Here is a 16,114-nt window from a genome sequence, read left to right as displayed (position 1 = left end):
TAGGGAGAGGTTGGTCAAAGGATACGTACTTTCAGTAATAAGATGAGTAAGTTCTGAGGATCTAACATATAGCATGCTGACTGTAGTGTATAACACTGTATTGTATAGTTGAAATTTGCTGAGAGTAGATCTTAAATGTTCTCACTAAAAAAAAAAAAGGTAAATATGGTATGTGAGCTGATGGATAGTTAATCCAATGGGGAGAATCCTTTCACAATGTGTGCATACATCAAGTCATCACGTTGTACACCTTAAATATCTTATAATTTTATGCTGACTGTAGTGTATAACACTGTATTGTATAGTTGAAATTTGCTGAGAGTAGATCTTAAATGTTCTCACTAAAAAAAAAAAAAGGTAAATATGGTATGTGAGCTGATGGATAGTTAATCCAATGGGGAGAATCCTTTCACAATGTGTGCATACATCAAGTCATCACGTTGTACACCTTAAATATCTTATAATTTTATTTGTCAATTATACTTCAGTAAAGCTGAAAAAAAAGAATAGTCCTTTTAATGAAGATACGGATTGCTGCAGCACTGTAAGAAGTTGAATTTCTAGACCAAATTCAAATATAATCTATGGTACCTCCATGCTTTCGTTCATGCTTCTGGGCACTGCAGCAAAGCCAAGGATAAGGAAAATTGAAATTGCTGCAGATGTACATGGACTGAAGTGTGGATAAACCTGAGGATGTATGGCAAGAATAACTGTTTCTTTATCTCACACACCAGCTTCTGCTGGGATCTAAGAAAAGGCAATTTTCTATTAGCATGATTGTTCAAAAGACAAATACTCTAATTAGATTTTTTAAACTGTTGCTACCTGAGGAAGTTTAAGCTACTTTGATATTATTTTTAAATAGAATTCCCTCCCCCCGTAATTATTGTAAACTAAATCCAGACTTTCAAAAAAGTCTACCAGGCTACTGAAAAGCTTCCGTTTTCCAAGCAGCAGATATTCTGCATTTATAATCAAAGTATGTTTAACCAAAAAGGGACATAATTTAGCTAGTTACGGGTGTTGCCAGTGAAAAAAAATCAATGCTTTTATAAGCTTAATAAAAGTTGGTTCAAAATACATTTTCTGCCACTGAATTCTAACAATAGTGCTCTGTACACTAGCAAAAACTTTCAGCAGACCAATTTTATCTACTTTCTTTTGATGTGAACACAGTTGTTTCCCAAATGTAAAATTGACTCCTAAGCAAGAAGAAAATTATGAGTGCAACATGACATTATACATTCGTCAAAACCTGTAGAACTGTGCAAGACAAACAGTGAACCCTAATATAAACTATGGGTTTTGTTAATGATAATGTATTAATATTGGTTCATCACTTGTAACAAATTTACCACACTGATGCAAGATGTTAATAATAGGGGAAACTGTGTGGGGAGGGAAGCAGGGTATATGGGAATTCTCTGTACTTTTCTGTTCAATCTTCTTGTACACCTAAAACTACTCTAAAAAAATAAAGTCTGTTAATTAAAAAGGAAAGGGAGTGCGGAAGTAGATTCCTTCTCTTTCTGTGACATTGAAAGGTCACAAAATTTACTCTTTTTAAAGCCATTAGGTTTAATTTAATTTTATTTTTTATTGAGTATAATTTACTTACAACATTACATTAATTTCGGGTGTACAACAATGATTTGACACTTGAATATATTGTGAAATGATCACAATAAGTGCAGCAAGCATCTGTCACCATGCATAGTTACAGAATTTTTTTTCTTGTGATGATCACTTTTAAGATCTACTCTCAACAACTCTCAAATATGCAATATGGTATTATTAACTATAGTTTCTAGGCAGTATATTACATCCCCCATGACTTATTTATTTTATAACTAGAAGCTTGTATGTTTTGATCTCCTTCACCCATTTCACCCATCCCCCCTGCCTTTGGCAACCACCAATCTAGTCTCTGTATGTATGAGCTTTTTTATTTGCTTGTTTTAGATTCCACATATAAGTGAGATCATATGTATTTTCTCTGTCTAACTCGTTTCACTTAGCATAATGCCTTCAAGGTCCATCCATGTTGTCACAAATGGCAAGATTTCATTCTTTTTATGGCTGAATAATATTCCACTGTGTATATATATACCATGTCTTCTTTATCCATTCACATATCAATGGACACTTAGGTTGCTTCCATATCTCGGCTATCATAAATAATGCTGTAGTGAACATGGGAATGCATATGTCTTTTCAAGTTAGTGTTTTTGTTTTCTGCAATTAAATACCCAGAAATGAAATCAGATTATATGAGGAACCATTGATATTTTAAGTTCATTACACTGAAGATTATTATGACCATGGTAAACTCTTGGTCATGTGTTTCTTATCCAAGTAGAATGATACAAGATATTAATTAAAAATTGCATTGTGGAAGTTATTTTGAGATATAAATTTTGATTTAATTTTAAGAAATTTAAATAGTTTTTTTTTAACCTCAAGGTTTCTCAGTGCTTTTAATTTAGTAATGTGCAATATGACTTTACAAAAGGGAGATACTGTATGCAGCATTTCTGAAAGTTTTAAATTGTGGAATTGTTTTGCAAAGGACAAGTGTTCCCCAGGTGGAAACATCATGAAAGATACATGGCTGACTTTCTGAGAGAAGACATTATTATATATGTCGAAATGATAGTGAATCTGAGCCAACACTGACTCTCTGAATTCCCCTCATATTCATTCACTCCTCAGTTCATTTATAATTTTGCTTGTGTTTATCAAACCATTTGCATCCTCTTACCAGCATCCTAATTTATAACCTAAATATCTAATTGTTGAAAGTGTAGCTAGGTGACACCCCTCTTCAGCAACGTCACTGTTATAATGACCTCTTTGACTTCTTTTGTAAATTTCTTTGCAGCTGGGACCTTTAACTCTCATCTGAGGGTTCAAGTCCATTCTAGAGTCTGGGCTAGGGTGGTCAGCCTTCCTAGTTTGCCTGAGACTGAGGGGTTTCCTGGGATGTGGGACTTGCTAAAACCTGGGAAGTCCCTGGCAAATGAAGACTAGTTGGTCTCTCTACTCTGGGTCCGATTTTGATAAGAGACCTTAGTACGGTAGTTGGTTTTACTGCTAGCCCCCCATGAAAGAACTTGAGACTTAGATTCAGAAATAGAATTCTTACTTGGCAGTCCAATCTCACTGACTTGATTCTTTTATGCTCCCTTATCCCCGAGTCCTTTGTCATTTACTGTTTGTAAAGCCAGGTCTTCAGCACCTTCATTTCCTTCAGTCTTGAGTCCTGCCATTGAATTATAGTCCTTGCAGAGGAACCTGGGAATCTAGTTCTTGCCAGGCTTCTCTGAAAAAAAATCTCTTTTTTAATGTCTGAATTCTCATTTCTTGTTTGTTAGGTAAACCTCCATCAATTGTCTGCCTCACTTCAGCGGGGTTGCTGTATCTCTTAACATCCTGGTGACTCTGAGTCTAGCCTTTCCTATTGCTGGGTCTGCTTAGGTTTGCAAAATCAAGACTCAAGGTATAGGACCAGATTTGCAAGTTTAGAAACTCTAACTTATTGTTCACTCAGCAATTTTCTTCTTGGGAATTGACTTAATTTTTTTTAAAACAGCTATTTAATTTATACAGAGTGAATGCACTGGTCTTAAGAGCTAGACTTTGAAGAGTTTTGACAAATGCTTACATTTATGTAATAACTCACACCTCTATCAAGATGTCAAACATTTTCATCACTATAGAAATTTCCCTCAACTGTGTGTCTCCCCCAGGCAATCATAGTTCTGATTTCTATCACCATAGAAGAGTTCTGTCTGTTCTAGAACTTTATATAGTAAATACTTTCTTTTGTCTCATTTTTTTCACATAGCATGTTTTTGAGATTCATGTATGTTGTTGCATATTTCCATAGTTCATTCTGAAAATGTAATATCTTCTCATTGAGGACTTTAAATGAAGAGTTTTGGTTTTATCCAGTAAGGAATAGGATCTATTTAGGTGTCAATTTTTTTAACTGACTTATATTAAATGATCTAATTTTAGGAAATTATTTTTTCTGTGGTATATAAAATAGATTTAAAAGAACATTTTAATCATCTAAATATTACTGAAATGAGTAGGCTGAGAATTAAAGCCCTAAATAGTAAAATACACCTCAGTACAATGTTGGCATCTATCACTCTGTAAGTTGTGCCATCAAGAATTAACACCTAATAGAAGAAAAATAAATGGTTTTAGCCTATTCATAGTTGTCATTCTTTTTTCATTGCTGAATAGTATTCTATTATATGAATATACCATAGTTTGCTTATCCATTATTCTGTTGCTATACTTTGAGTTGTTTCCAGTTTTTACCAATTATAAATAAAGCTGGCATAAACATTGATGTATAAATTTTTTTTGGTGGACATATGTTTCTATTCTCTTAGGTGACTATCTTGTTGTCATACTGTAGGTGTATGTTTACCATTAAAAACCACCAAACCATTTCCCAAAGTAGTTTTACCATTTTCTGCTCCCACTAGTAATGTAGGAGAGTTCTGGTTTCTCTGTATCCTACTCAATACTTAGTGTTGTTAGTCCTTCTAATTTTAGCCATTTTTTGTGGGTGTGAAATGGCATTTACTGCAGTTTTAATTTGCATTTCCCTGATGACCAATTCCATTGAATACTTTTTAATGTACTTATTGACCATTTATATATCTTCCTTTGTCAAGTCCTGCTCAGGACTTTTGCCCATTAAACAAAATTGCTTTTATCATTGAGTTATAGGATATTCTTATATAATCTAGAGTTTGTGAATATCAAGAATATTTTCAGATTTGTTTATCAAGAGTATTTCCTTCTAGTCTGTGGCTGTCTATTCATTTTCTTAATGGTTACTTTAGAAGCTTTTAATCTTGATCAAGTCTATGTTTTTTCTATTATGGTGAGTGCTTTCTGTGTCCTAAGAAATCTTTGCCTACTCCAAGAACAGAAGGCTATTTTTTCTTCTAAAAGATACATTTTATTCTAATAGCTTTATAGATTTTGGCTTTCATGTTTCAGTGAAAATTTATCTTGAATTAATTTTTGTGTTTGCAACGTGAGGAGTTGAAGTTCATTTTCTCCTCACTGATATCCAGTTATTGGGAATTGACTTCTGATATCAAAACTTAGAATAAAGTAAATTAAAAGCTTGAATGCCAATTACATTGTGCTATAAAGTTATTTGGCTAATCAATACATATTTTTGCTTGAGACATAGTTGTCTTGTAGGTAGGCCCATTGCCAAGACTAAAAGTTAATAATCAACTGCTTCTTGTTGAACTTGAAATTAGAACAAAGTAACCTCCAAAAACTTATCCACTGGACGAAAAAGAAAACTCACGCAAGACTTTTTTCTAGATTCCCTCCTGAATGAAATTACGGCAGCAGCAACAACACAAAACCTGATGTGGTCCTGTATGGTTTTATGATGTGTTTCAGTGTCTACAATCACTGCTTGGTTTATATGTTTTGCATGTTGTATCCTTTCTGTTAACATGTGGTAGAAGCTCCTTATTCATGTAAGTATGCTAGTTCCAAAATACAGTGCAGAGTGGTATAAAACTCAGTCTTACTTGGTTGCAATAGACAGACAACCCACCTCAAAGTTGTTTAAGCAAAAAAGGAATTTGATTCAATTATGTAACTTGAGAAGCCCAAGGGTTGAGGCTGGTTAGGCCATATATGTATTGAAAATTTCCCTTAAGTAAAAAAATATTTTTAAACAGTTAAAAAAATTTTGGTCATTAAAAAAAAATAGTGGAAGTAGTCCACTGTTCTGAGCTCTCATTCTAGAAAACTAATATTTATAGATTAACGTTCTATATTTAAGAACCTATGACATCTATATTTAAACATCTATATTTAACAGTAAGCAAACTATATGGAGACTTAAAAATATACTCTAACAGTCAAAGACAGGACAGATTACTTAAATAAAATTGAGGTATCTGCCCCAAATAGTACTATAGCAATTTGCATCCGTTTTCTAAAGAATTATCCCAATTAAAAAAAAAAAAGAACCCTGATTTGTTAACTCAAATTATCGGTATTTTCTTTCCACATTCAAATTACAATCTAAGAATCAGTTTGCTGACTTTGGTTTAGTGGGTTTTATTTAGGATTTTTATAAAAGATAAGGAAACAGAGAGGAGGAATTGTGCCGTTCAAATGACCTCTGCAGTCCAGGTGGGACCCAAATGCTCACTTCGCCTCTGAGGTTATTACATTCTTGTTTGCTTTGACATTTAGAGATACTCCATATCTCTCTTTGTGCTGTTTGCAAAAAGCTGAGCTAGTTGAAAAGCATAGATTGACTATATTTCCAATGGTGTTTTGATCTGCAAGCATTTGTGTCTCAGCCCTGCTGTGTGCTGGGCCAGGGCTGCATGGAGTGGGTTGTTTCTCCCGGTTGTGCAGTCTGGCTGCCTGATGTCGTAGCTGCTGATAATAGCTGCCAACGAACCCTGTCCCTTTCCATTTCACCTGGTCCTCTTTTCATTGGAAAACACAGTAGCTGTAGCCGCACATAGACTTTTTCCTCTTTTCCTTTCTCCCTCTTACCCCTCCCTAGACCTCTCTGGGCTTTGACGTCACGTGTGCTCCTTTTGGTTGCCATAGCAACCCCATTCCCCAAGCCCTCTGTCTGTCTCCTCTGGTAGGTTCCACAATGGTACAGGCAGCATCACGCTGCACAATGGTTTCCAGGCAGTGAAAGAGGGTGATTCAGCAAGCCACTCTTCTTCTTCTTCTTCTTTTTTTTAAAACCTCCCCTTCTCTTTCTATTTTTATGGGGGTGGTCGGTGCTTGTTATATGCTTACCTTTTTCCTTTCCTTTTTCATTTTTACAATATTCCTTTTTTCTCCTCACCCCTCAATTCCTAGGGGCTTGAGTGACTTTAAGATTGGCTTTTCTTGGAAATCACCTGTCCATCATTAATTTTAAACAATTTCCCCACCTGCAAAGAATCTATTCCTTATTACAGTTTGGAATGTGGTTAATGAAAAACAAGTAGGGAGGATTTCTGGGGCAAACACTGCTGGATCAGGATCGTAGTTCTCAAGCACGGAATGGTAGGTGGCTCTTTGCTCATTCTGGGTTCTAACCTGTTTTTTTCTGGAGGATGGGGGTGATGTCTATTGATTGTTTCTGGTGGGGCGGGAGAGTGAACATGGAAGAGGGGGGTAGAAATGGGGTGTATAGGAGGTTAATGAAGTGAACTACCTCTGAGGCAAGAAGCCACCAGCCTTTCCTTCTGTGCGGAGCATCTCTCCCCAGACTTGGGCATGTTGAAACCTTTCTGTTTGGAGTGAGGTTTGGCAGAGGGTGGGAAGGAGCATTTTTATTGTGGCCAGGGATTTTTAGACCAATGCAGAGCTACAGAAGGGAAGAGAAAACCAGAGAGAGAGAGAGAGAATGAGAAACAGCTGTACTTGTTAGAAGTGCTGACCTCAGTCCCAGATCTAAGAAATGCCATGGGTTCCCTAAAACATTAAAAAAATCACATCTTTAAGTTATGCGGAGTTTAAGTTATTCAAGTTTACTTCCTGAGAGATGTAGCTTAAATAAGTATTTTGGGGCATATTTACATATTTTAGTTCCGGAATGGTATTTTTAGTTGCAAATCTAATGGCATTACTCTTGCAGAGACATTCTAGGCTAAATTGGGGCTGGGAAGAGGAACACAGAACGGGGGTCAGGTTAGAGATAAAACATTGGCACTGCAGTTGCATAGGTAAGGGGTCCCTTTAAGAAAGTGATCTAGTCACAGCAGGCAGCATTTTTTTTTTTTTTCTTCTTCATGGCATGGTTCCCAGGTACTCTGTACTGGGATACTGTGTCCCCTAGAAATGTCAGAGCTCATTTGGGAGAAAAAGATATATCATCAGAAATGAGCATGGCAATGTATTTAGCAGAATTTATGTATTTGTGCCTGCAGCAAAATAAATGTGATTTACTGGAAAATCTTCAAGTAAATCAAGACTAGAGCTATTTAAAGAAAATTACATGTATATATTTCTTTTTTCCCTCTCCCTTTAAGTCTAGAGACTGAGTCTCTGTTTTTACCCCCTTAAAGACATAATTTCCTAGGGTACTGCAATTTAACCACAGAAAAAGAATGGCTTATCCCATGGCAGTTGGCTCTGAAGCAATCACAAGGTTGTTTACATGGGCTGTCTTTGCTGCAGAGCCTGACAGTGTGTTTACAGGAGCCCTGCCTGCTTTGGTGTGTTGACAATAACTTTTATGAACAAACTGGATAGAGTCAGGCTAAGTCCTATGGGACAGGCCACAGTTCAGACTGAAGGAAATTGGGTCTAAGTGCGCCAGGCATTGCCAGCCCAATATCCAATTTCTCCCTCTGTCCCTAGTCTGCTAGTTGTCAGACCCTGAAAGACCTCACAGAATGCTCATCCATGTATTAAAATGGTTGCAGGAAAGGCCATTTCTCTCAGACAGGCTTCTGTAAATTTTCTACCTTAGGTGAATTTTTGTGTTATAAATATAGACAGTGATGCTAATGCCCATGAATGAGCTCGCCAGCTCCCGACTCCACTTGGGAGCCATGGGATTATAGGGGCCGGACAGTTTGGATGTAGCAGTTTTGCTGTCTCTGGTATGTATTCCCTCTACCTTGATCTCACTCTTAAAATTGACATAAAGTCCTAGATTAGCTTATTTTATCACATAAAGCAAACTGGATTTTCTCTCCCTCACAACAGCACTGGAAAATCCAATGACAAAGGTGGTATGACCTTAGGTATTAAAGAGTCTTCATGCTTCCTCATTTGTACATCGCTCCCTCTCGTTGTTGCAAGGAATCTTTAATTTGACAATCTCCTGGTGTTATAAAGTCTTCACAGTTTTGGTAAAAAGATTCTTGATGATGGGCAGTAAGAAATGATATGCAGAGTGGGAAAAATCAGCTGCTTCCAGCTTCCTGCTTGCCTGCCCCAGAGCAGCAGCTGCTGTGGGGCGGAGTGTGATTGCCATGCTGGAAGCGGGGGCTCATGAGCAGATCCCAGAGGGACCAAGTGTGTTTTTGCTCTCATTGTCTGGTACATCCGCAGCTATTAGTATTTAATGGTTTCAGAGTACACGGTCAATATTTGTCAAGGTTAAAATGAACTGAGAATTGATGGTGGATGCCATAAAATATATGTAGATTTTAAAATTACAGGAAAATTCATAGGATTTCCCTTGTTAGTGTATCCTATAGGAATATCATGAGCAAAAGGAATCTGCCTAATTTAAGTAATGTGAAAAAGCCTCCCATATTTAAAGGTAAAGCCTCCCATATTTAAAGGTGTTTTTGTGCATGTGTGTGTGACTTTATGTAAATGAATCTTAGTGGAAAAGTCTTTTAATACTGATGATGGATAAAGATGAATTGGGTTTTTCTTGTTAAACATGAGGGCAGATGCCCTCCCTTCCTGCTCTACTTCTGGCTGCAGGTCACATTTGTAGCTATAAGACTTTACATGGAATTGGTGTGTTCAAATTGAATGATTGCCTAGGTGCTAATGAGAATAATGGACTCAAAGCAAGCGGGACTTCCTTCAATTAGAATAAGAAGTAACATATTGACATTTTAAATTCTTTCTCTGTTGCCCCTACTATTTCCTCTTGCAGTCTCTTTTAAGCTTTTGGTTGGACACTGCAACACTTATGCAAAAAAGAGGCACAAAGTGTCCAGGAATGACAAGAAAGGAGTACAATGCTGCATTTGTTGTAGGCTGAGTGCTTCCTTCCTACCACGCTTGTATCTCTTACACCTTCTTCTGAGGACCAAGGATTCGTGGAAAAAGTTGGGCCTATAGACTACTGGGGGAGATGCTTATTGATAGAGAACAAAATCCATTTGTTTTTTTTTAGCATATTAGAGATATTTGTTGCATTACATAAGTCTGAGATGAGCCACTGCTGCTGAATCAGATAAAAGATCTTGCTGCATATTGACTGAAAGAGAAATTGTAATTTAGAATTGGAGCTTGGATTTTCAGAAATTTACCTATCTGTACATATTCTCATAACCAAGTTGTAAGATTTTGACTAAAGATATTTTTGTTTGAGTACATTTTATCCTTATAAAAAAATCAAGGCAAAGAGGGGAAAGTGGAAAATCTCTGTTTCAGGTTCTGTTTCTCCCCCCTCTATTTAATGGAAGAGAACTCCATTTCTAATTGTGAATCTTAGTAGAAACTCTAAATGGAGACTTCAGGTGATATTGAAAATCCTTAAATTGAAAGAAACATTTTTAGTTTGAAAAGTGGACTGCAAGTTTATGATTATTTTTGATAAAGGATTTTCTAGTTGAACTGACATTTTAGATTCATAACAAGCCACTATGGCCTTTCTCACTGATCTTATCCCTGGTGACTATGAGATGTAAAACCCAAAGGCTTATAGAACTAATGCTCCTAGGAATGGAAATTAAAGTTTTGAATGGAAAAAGAAAGGACTGAAGTTTCCTTAGAAACGTTTCTAACCCATAGTTGCTCCAAAACCCCACATACACCAGAATAAACAGGATTTTTTCTACATTGTGTGTGTGTGTGTAATCGCTTATTCCTGGGCTTCCTGTATTCACTACTAAATTATAATCTCTGTCAGGGACTGACTGTGTCTGCCTGGTGCATAGTAGGGGCACAATCAATATTCCTTGAATGAATGTCTCCCATGCACATAGTTGTCTAAATACTATGGGTGAAAGTGTTTGGGAAACTGTAACACAGTTTCTGCCATTTGGGAGCTTATAGTCATTTAAGGAGATGAGGTTAAATAACAAAGATGGTATATGATCAAGTGTCCATAATCAATACATATAATAGGAATTCAGAGGAGAAAGACATTTACCTCCTCTGAAATGGTGGTAGGCCACACTGGGATTGTTGGGGGGAGGGCAGGAAAATGTGGTGTGGGAGGAATTCCAGCAGCAGCAATTGTAAGCACTTGGCCTGGAAAGGGACTCTTATTTGGGGCAGAGAGGACATTTATTTGGGGCATGGTGACCATACTTTTCCTAACTAGAAATCAAAAGCTGTGGGTTGATAATGAGTAGAACATTGGAAACTGGCACAGTCACAGTCTTGGAGAATCGGTCTGGTATAATGTCAAAAAGTAACAGTAACAGACTGAAGTTACAAACTACTTTTGTAACTAGATCAGATTATGGAAAAACATACATACAGGTCTCTTTCTAGCTTCAGACCAACTTCAGTGTAGTTTTATTTTACTTCACATACTTCAGAGATTTCCGAGCTTCTCCTCCTCCTTTAGCTATAACTCTGTAACCCATTGTTCCATATGAACCCATTGTTTTTAAATGAGAAGCAGACTGTGCAAACATGTAACAGGGAGCTGTTGCAGTTGAAGCTGAATAGGGTGCCTCCTATCACAAAACCAATCCATATCACCCAAGGTAACAATTACTAATTGGGCTTATGTTCAGATTGTAAAATTCCAACTATTCTGGTGTTGGTAACAACCAAGTTTTTGTGTTTGTGATAAATTTGAACAGAGTGAACTACCTTGAGATGTTTTATTCCCTCCCACTGTGTCCCATCACCCATCACCCATTGTCTTTGGCAGTCTTTTGATTTTCTAAATGCAGGTGAAATTCTTATTGAAATGTTAAAATCAAACTTGGCTGTGTTTTTGCTTTGATTTTAGGCTAGCTTGAGACACACCAACAGCAGGACCATCTCAGATCTTTGTTATGGCAACTCAGGCAAGAAGCTGTTGAATTAGACCCATTTCCTGTAGATGAGAAACCATACAAGCAGTGGTGAGTTGCAAATTTAAAAAAGTTCCTTAGCAGGAAACATGTGATCTATATAACCAATTTAAATATGGCATGTGATTTAGTGTATAGATCGGAAGAAATACTGCTCCAAATAATGTCAACTAAAGAAGTGAAAATCAACAGGACAGAAAGTTTAACTGATGGTGTGGTGCTATTAATACCACATGTAGGAGCTACAGGTCTTTAAGTGCATAAGTGCACCGTATAACACCATGATGCTACCACCCTGGATGATACCAGCCTAAGTAAGATGACTGCAATGAATAATTTCATGTGGCTGCATAGCAGTTGGGTAACAGTATTTTTCAGTAGCTTTAATTATTTGCAGCATAATTCTATATTTTACTGATTCATCCTCTCTCGTAGAAGAATTGGTTCTGAGCTAAATTATAATGCTTAATTCCTTTTAGGAATATATACATGTATATATAGGGTATATGTAATATATATTAACATAACATTTAGATCTTTAGACGTAAGGGAAGAGAAATCAACATCACAGTTTTATAAAGCTCAATTTGTGGACATTTTAGCCTACAAATTCTTTGCTTAATAAAAACAGTATTAAAAATGGATCCAGTTGCTTTGCTAGTTGGAATAATTTTAAAATCTTCTTCTTATTTTATAAAAATATCAGCACACACAGGCACAGTATATTTTTTAATCAAACACTTGATGCTTCATAGTCACCAATGTCAATAATCAATAGATTCCAGCAGAGATGAACTAATTATAATCTGTAAAACAACATCTTTGAGAAATAAGAGTATGACAGTGGTGCTTGTAAGACTCCAAAAGAAGCTGTTTTGAACTAGTGATCAATATCTCTCTTTCGTTTGTTTAGTGGCTTATATAACTCTGAGTATGCAGGCTGCCCTATGAATCAATGCATAGTCCATAACTGCAGAGGACTGATGAAATTAACCGTATACTTTTTTCACATCATGATTCTCATTACAGTCTGCTTATAATTATATTGAGAAAGCAGATATAATAGTCATCACTATGCTGTATGTAATCAATATGTATTAAATGTGTTTGTTATGACTGAGAATCATATGTAATTGCCAGTAATCAACAATTTCAATTTAAAATAAGGGTGATTTTTTATGGCTGAACTTAATATTTTGAGTTATGTGTGCCTCCCAGTGATGTAGAAAACATATATTGCCCCATCTTAAACATATATTCATTAAGCAAACATTTATTGAGAATCCGTGGTGTAGATATCATCCTTAGCTCTTGGGACAGCTGAAAAATACAGTACCTGCCTTAAAGGAGCTATATTTAAAGAATGTGGCACTTATGATAAAGTATGCCATTAAAAAAGGGAGTTATTTCTAAAGAGTGTGGTACTTATCTGCTGCTATTAAGTGGGTAGACATTGGGTGATAAAGGAAGTGCAGCAAAGGAGAGTCTAAGACAGATCGGATGGGGATTTGTTAAGGAAGGCTTCCCAGGGGGAGTGATATTTTAGCTGAATGTTAAGGGCAATAAGAGGTTAGCTAGAAGAAGGGGAGCAGTGAGAACATTTTTCAAGGGCCCAGAGACTTGAGAGAGCCTGTGTGTTTGGGGGCACTAGATGATATTTACTATGCTGGGGCATAAATGGGGGTGGTAGAGATAAAGCTGAAGAGAGGTACAGGAGATATATCATGAAGGATCTTTTAAACAGAGCTAAGGAATTTGTATTTTATTCCAAAATGAAGAAGCTTTGAAAGATTTTAAGTAGAATGACATGATGAAATTTATTTTTTAGTAAATATCATGTACCTAGAAGAGTATATAAAACAAATACAGTTTAAGGAATAATTATAAAGCAAACCTCACATAACCACCATTCATATTAAGGAGCAGACTCCCAGAAAGCCCTTTGTGCTCCCTTAAGATCACATGCTTTTCCTTTCCCGTTAGAGGTAACCATTACCCTGCCTTTTGTCATGCTTATTCTCTTGCTTTTCTTTGTAGGTTTTCAATCTTGTAATCATAGTAGTATATATTGATAAATTCTTAATCACCTGATTTTGTGAAACACTGTAAGATTCTTCCATGTTGATGTATGTAGTTTATTCATGTAACTTATGTAGTATTTTACTCTATGAATATACCCAAATTTACTTATCCATTATTATGGTAGACATTTGGATTGTTTCTATATTACTTAGGTGTGTGTGTGTCTGTGTATATATATATATATATATATATAAAATAACCTGAGTTATTTATATATAAATGTACTAAGTAAATGTTAAATAAATACATTTACATATAATAATATTAAGTATACATATGATAATTTTTATGCACATATATTATTGCTCGTAGATTCTAGTATACATGTATAAGAGCTTCTCTAGCATACATATCAAGGAAAGGAACTCCTGAGTGTTGGGGTATGTGCACATTCAGTTTTTCTAAATAATGCCAAATGTTTTCCTCAGTTGGTTGCCTCAAGTTATATTTCCATCAGCAATATATAAGAAGCTCTATATCCTCACCAATACTTGGTTTTTAAGTTCTTAAAATTTGCTGATCAGGTGGGTACCTAGCTGTACTCATGGAAGTATTAATTTGCATTGTGCTGACTACTAATAAAAAGAACATCTTTTCATTTTTTATTGGCCATTTGATCTTCCTCTTTTGTGAAGTGCCTGCTCAAGTCTTTATGAGACTTGTCTTTCAAAATAATAACTAGCATTTATTGAGTTCTTACTGTGTATTAAGCACTGTGCTAAGCACTTTACAAACATTTAATCTTCATATCACACCTATGATTCATAGATAAGGAAACTCGGGTTTAGAGAGGTTAAATAGCTTGCTAACAATCACACAACTATGAAACAGTGGATTTAGCATTTAAGCCCAGGTCTTTCTGACTCCAGAGTTCTTCAATTTCTTGGATAGTGTCTGGAAAAGGGTTAGATTAGAGCCAGAGAGAACTTGTAAGGTGCTATTGCAGAAATTCAGCTAAAAGATAATAAGGGCATAAACCAAAGAATCATCAGTAGGGCATAAGTACAAAGCAGCTGGACTCAGTAGTGAATGTCATGGGTGAAGAAGAAGGAGGGTTTTAGAAGTCTCAAGTTTTAAGACCTGTTGGCTAGATAGATTCAATATTAGTCATACAGTGTATATTTATATCCCAGGTGTTGTGGTAGGTTTTAAAAATATATTTTATGATTCCATGATTCAATGAGAGATAAATTTTATTCACAGGATTATAAACTTTAGGGTTTAAAGAGACCACAGTGTTTATTTGGGTCAACTCTTTACTGTTTTAAAATGTGGAACTTGGTGTGAAAAGAGGTTAAGTGTCTTGTTCAAGATCATATGTTATTGTCAGGTTAAGAATAGACACCAAGCTGGCAACGAATGCAAAGAAATAGCAACTTGCTTGATTTTTTACATTAATAAGTTAAAATAAAATCAACCTCCCTTATCTCTTAAACATTTCTCACATCAGTTTCCTTCGAAATAAATCTATTGCTACAGCCAAAATTAGGCCTCATTATCATTGTTAGCAGGTTTACTTAAAGTAGTCTAGCATATTATCTTCTTGCTCATGATTCTACCAGCTCTTATTTGCAGTTGTTACCATGTGACTGCCCTGCTTACTTTGATATGCTCCACGGCCTATGTAATAAATTCCCTTCTACTTAAAATATACCATACTCCCATCCACCTCCAGTTTAGGAATTGATGATCTCTCGAATTGCCTGGGGGCACCAGTGTGCTTCAGTCTTATCATGCACTCAAGTGTTTCTTACCTCTGTGATTTACTTCATACTGTCTATTCCGCCTGTACTCACCCCACCCCTCCTTTACTTAGTCATTCATCGTTTAAGACCTTTGCGATTCAAAGAGTGATCTGGGGACCAGCAGCACGGACATTATCTGGGAATTTGCTTAGAGTTGCAGCATCTCAAGTCCCACTTACATCTACTGACTCAGAATCTTTCAAACAAGATTCTCAAGTGATTTAGTGTTTGGAGGTGCTGCTTAGACTCACTTTAGACTTCATCAGATGTTATCTCCTTCCAGAAACCTTTCCTGACTCCTTCCATTGGGCATTCCTTCCTGGTGTTCTCACTGTAGCCTATGCATGTCTATCTCACTGCATTACCAGTGTGTTTTATTAACTGTTTATGTGTCTGTCTCTCCACCTTAGCCTGTGAGTAATTTGAGCCAAATCTATTATCTTTGACTTTTCCATGCCTAGCACAGTGCCTGATACTTGGTAGTACTGCATGAATATGTGTTGAATGGTTGACAAAAGAAAGAAGAAAGAGCAAGATCTATCT

The 16,114-nt window shown here is 36.2% G+C and overlaps 1 protein-coding gene across 5 annotated transcripts in view; it reads left to right on the top strand.

Annotated features, from left to right (window-relative positions):
• The first annotated feature begins 276 nt into the window (after window positions 1-276).
• The window catches only part of MAPK10 (mitogen-activated protein kinase 10), a 340,034-nt gene continuing 324,196 nt past the window's right edge, over window positions 277-16,114 (top strand). For all 5 annotated transcript variants that reach the window (XM_082463256.1, XM_082463254.1, XM_082463253.1 and 2 more), the window contains exons 1-2: window positions 277-7,080; window positions 11,681-11,795. The gene's annotated coding sequence lies outside the window, so the exon portion shown is untranslated. The remainder of the gene's footprint in view (window positions 7,081-11,680; window positions 11,796-16,114) is intronic.

Source organism: Balaenoptera physalus (genome assembly GCF_965194825.1).
Source record: "Balaenoptera physalus genome assembly, chromosome: 5".
Taxonomy (NCBI): domain Eukaryota; kingdom Metazoa; phylum Chordata; class Mammalia; order Artiodactyla; family Balaenopteridae; genus Balaenoptera; species Balaenoptera physalus.
This window is presented reverse-complemented; position numbering and strand designations above follow the sequence as displayed.